This window comes from Caretta caretta, chromosome 28 (genome assembly GCF_965140235.1).
Source record: "Caretta caretta isolate rCarCar2 chromosome 28, rCarCar1.hap1, whole genome shotgun sequence".
Lineage (NCBI taxonomy): Eukaryota > Metazoa > Chordata > Testudines > Cheloniidae > Caretta > Caretta caretta.
The window spans coordinates 4,030,407-4,035,116 of NC_134233.1; positions in this window are offsets into that span (position 1 = coordinate 4,030,407).

Consider the following 4,710-nt stretch of genomic DNA (forward strand, 5'->3'; position numbering starts at 1 on the left):
TGCTCTTTCCCGGGTCTCCTCCTCCCTCCCCAGCCCTGGAGCCAGACGAACACCCACACACAGGCCTACTGTGCCCATGGCTGTACAGCGGCTGCAGGGCTGCAGCCATCGCGTCCTGGACATATTCAAGGGGAGCCCGATGGGATTGGCCAGGCAAGGAGGGCATGAGCCCTGCCCAGCTAGGATGGGGCACCGTCCCCAGGCTGCTGCATCAAAGCCAGCCCTGGCTAGGAGCGATCAGCGACACTGCACTGGCTGATAGGTGCCATGAGCTGGGTGGGTCTCATCATCCTTCTTCGGGTGCCGCTGCAGAGGCGAGCTCCTAGACCAAGGGGGAGGGAAACAGGCATAGGGAAGGGGAGTGACCACACCCCCTCCTTCCGCACCCCACCCCCTGCCCCAGCCCTGAGCCCAGTCCAGCACTTCAAACCCTTTGGCCCCAGCCCATAGCCCCTGCCTGCACCGCAAACCCCTCATCCCCAGCCCCTCCCAGAGCCCACCCCCCCCAGCCGGAGCCCTCACCCCCTTCCCCAGCCTGGAGACCCCCTCCCACACTACGAACCCCTCGGCCCTCTTCCCCAGCAGCAGGTCAGAGCCAGGCATAGAACCCAGGTGTCCTGACTCCCAGGCTTCTGCCTGCTAGGCCGATGTAGCTGGGCCACCCAGATGATGCTTAGCACATGGCTCCCCCATGTGATGGATGTCATCACCCCCATTTCACAGAGGGGGAAACTGAGGCACAGAGCAGGTGAGGGCCTGGCCCAGTGGGTGCCTGAGCCAGTGTTCGGTGCTCCTGGCTCCCAGACCTGTGCTGAGACAAACACCCACCCCCTTGGCACTCGCTGGGCGGGCTGGCAAAGGGGATGCAGCAGGACAGCTGCAGCCCCTAGTTTGAACAGGCTGCAACCCCAGCACCTTTCACCAGCCCCAACCCCCAAAACAAAGGCCCCTCCCAGCACCAGCAGCTCCCTCCTGGAGTGTCCAGCCTGGAGCGCCCCCCAGAAGGTCCTGGGAACAGCTCAGTAAAGAGTCTCCTGTTTGTCTTCTCTGTCTGCCCCCTGCATCAGCCCCCTACCCCAGGCCCGTCCCCCCAGCTCCAGGGAGTCAGACCTGTCAGCGACCTCCCTTTTTCCACCATGTGCTTTTAATTTTAGTCTGACTTGAGAAACTGGAAGAAGTGGGGGGGCAGGGTGAGGCAGTGGGATGGGGGCAGGGGGTAAGGAGGTGGGGTGGGGGAAATGAGGGGTGAGGAGGGGGTGGAACTGCGGTCGTGGGTGGGGGGCATGAAGAGTAAGGGGGGAGTGGGGCTGTGGTTGGGGCAAGGAGGCATGTGGGTCAGTAGAGTGGGGCAGGGAGGAGGAGGTGCGTTGGTCAGTGGGATGGGCGCAGGGAGGAAGCATGTGGGTCAAGGAGGAGGAAGCGTGTGGGTCAGTGCAGCGGATCAGTTGGGTGGGTGCAGGGAGGAGGCGTGTGGGTCAGTTGTTCCATGTCAGTCAGTGAATCATTCCCCCCCGCCCCTGTGTACTGCATCCCTATCGAGGACCCCCCACCCGCCAGGTGACCAGGCCATTGAACAAGCTGCAAGAGGAGCCAGTGAGTGCCCCAGCTGGCGCCAGGTGCCAGGGCGAGGGAGAAGCTCGGAGCTCTGCTCTGGCTGCATTTCTGTGCCCTCTGGCTCTGCTGGGGGTGGGGGATGTCTGTGCTGTCAGCCCTGTGCTGCGGGGAACTGGGCTGAGACCAGCTCGCCTCTGCGTCTTTTGGGCCACACCTCAGAGGCCCTCACCCCCGGAAGCTGAGTGAGTCAGCTGGGGGAGGACAGAGCTGGTGAGAGAACCCAGGAGTCCTGATGCCCAGCCCCCCTGCTCTAACCCCCAGACCCTGCTTCCCTCCCAGAGCCGGGACAGAACTAGGGTTGCCAGGTGTCCGGTTTGCAACCTGAACTCCCGGTCGAAAAGGGACCCTGGCGGCACCGGTCAGCACTGCTGACTGGGACACTAAAAGTCCGGTCAGCAACACAGCAGGGCTAAGGCAGGCTCCCTACCTGCCCTGGCTCCGCGTGGATCCTGGGAAGCGGCCGGCATGTCCAGCTCCTAGGCACAGGGGCAGCCAAGGGGTCTCTGTGCACTGCCCTCACCCTGAGCATCAGCTCCATAGCTCCCATTGGCCGGGAACGGTGGCCAATGGGAGCGGTGGGGGCAGAGCCTGCAGCCGGAGACAGTCTGTAGAGCTGCCTGGCCACACTTCCATCTAGGAGCCGCAGGAACATGCCGGCCACTTCCAGGAGCTGCCTGAGGTAAGCACTGCCCAAGCACACACACCCCGCACCCCAACCCCCTGCCCTAGCTCTGAGCCCCGTCCCGTCCTCCGAACCCCTTGGCCCCAGCCCAGAGCCCCTGAACCCCTCATCCCCAGTCCCACCCCAAAGGCTGCACCCCCAACCGGAGCCCTCACCCCCACTCCCCCAACCCCCTGCCCCGGCCTGGTGAAAGTGAGTAAGGGTGGGGGAGAGCGAGCGATGGTGTCAATCAATTAAGGTGCTGGGGTATGACTGGTTAAAGAATTGTTTTGCAATGTGCTAGGATTAGTTTGACAATTGTTTTCTAATATTTTAGTAAAATGATGGTTAAGGTAGAGCTAAGGAAGACTCAAGTTTCACTATGTAAAGGTGGGTCCAAAAGGAAGTTCTTTGGAACCAACTCCAGGACACAGCCCCAAGGTCAGAGCTGCCAGACCTCAACACCTGCCAATCACATCATGCGGAAGCTGGAGTCCCCCAGATGACCTGACCCTGGCTGGCAATCAAGAAAAGGTCAGCTGCCTTATTGGGAGTGGTGAGTGGTGAGCATTGTATGCGGAGCAGGTGCATTCTGTTTTGGTGACTGTCAATAAATAGAGGTTAAGGGTATTCCTGTGAAAGCTTCTTTCACTGGTAAAAGACCCCACAAACCTGCAGAGTGTGAGGTTATGCCCGGAGCCGACGGAAAGGTAACGGTGGGTGCCCTAGAGCGCGAGGTTATGCCTGAGCCCGAGGAACTGGGTACAGGTTGGTGCCCCTAGAGTGTGTGAGTAACGGAGAATTGTGTGCGTAACAGTCCTTCTCACACAGGACTGGAGTCAGGATTGTCACCCCCATTTAGCAACAGGGCAAACTGAGGCACGGGCTAGTGAAAGTGCTTAGAGCCAGCCCAGGAGGCTGAATGGCACCAGGCCTGAGCTCTGGCCCTCCACAGAATTAGCTCGGGTCTCAGGCCAAAGAGCGCCATGCCCCTGCACCCTGCCTGTCGGCAGGTGGGGCAGGTTGACCCCTTGGCGCCAGCATGGGCAGCGTGGCCATGGGGCATGTGGCAGCCTGGACGTGGGGCACGTGGCCTGGGGGAGTGGGGAGCTGATGGGCTGGAAGCTGGAGGCCGCTGTTCTGTTTCCTCAGAGTCACTTCCACTGGCTGCAGGCTCAGGGCGTGATTCACCCTGTGACAGCCGTCAGGAGCTGGCCGGGATGGGAGCAGCAGGCACGGTGCTGGGGCCCTGAGAGGCAGCCGCTGGAGATCACTGATGCTGTGTCACCCTCCAGGAGAGAGAGGTCCCTCTGCACCAGCCAGCCCCATCTGCAGGCGGGTGGGGCACAGGGTACAGCTGTGGCGGGGCTTGGTTTAGCTTGGGGAACCCTCAAGTTCATCTCCTTACTGAGGCATTGTTTGGGCCAAACATGGCTCCAGAGCGCCCCCCCCTTCCCCCGGATTACCCCCCCTCCATGAGCTGCCCCTCCGCCCCCAGGGGTGCAGAATCCCCCCTGCCCAGGCCACTGGCTGCTCTGGCTGGCTGCAGAGGGGATTGTTCCCCCGTGCAGTGCACAGGCCCTGCCCACAGAGCCACGTGCAGCTCCCAGGTGCTGCGCTGCCTCCTGCTGGCTGCACAGGGGTCCTGCCCGTTCAGGGAGCCATGGGACTCACCTGGCCAGTGCAGATACAAGAACCTGCCCCAAAGCTTCGCTGGTGAGTCCCCGGGGCAGGGAAAAACTTGTCCCTGCTGAGCTCTGTGCAGTCCCTGGGGAGCCGTGCCCTGGCACTGCCCTTCAGGCCAGGCTTCCACAGGTATGTAGGTGCTGAACTCCTGGGGTTCAGTGGGACTTTGGTGCCTAAATCCAGCCCTTAGTTTCCCGTGCCTCAGTTTCCCTCACATGATGAGGGTAGTGGCCCTGCAGTTGGGGGAGGATTGTGAGGATAAAGGCACTGAAGCCCCTGAGGGGCCCAGGCACTGGAGGTATGGGGGCCACCTTACCCAAAGCTGGCAGGATGGGAGTGGTGCTGGGTTTGGGTGCGCCCTACAGCAGGGCTCAAAGAGCCACCTCTGCCTTCCTCCCCAGAGCCCACAAGCTGACTGTTGTCGCTGTGGGTTTTATCCAGTTCAATGCACCATCCTGGCATCACCGTGCAGCAAAACAACCCGCCCACTCCCTGGTGCACAGCTGAGCTAGGTGTGCTGCGGGGACCTGCCCTTTGCAGCCGGCGGGGCGTGGCCCAGGGCCAACTGCAACTTGGGGCAGCTCGGCCTGTCTGTGCTGGGGCAGCAGCCTGTGCCAGTGGGGAGCACCTCTCTGCTCTCAAGCCACCTCCTGCACTCAGATGCCCTGTGAGTGGGGCTTGTAGGCAGGCCATGGAGGGGTCAGCCTGGGAGGGATGCTGGGGGGCTACAGAGGGTCAGCCTGGGCTGA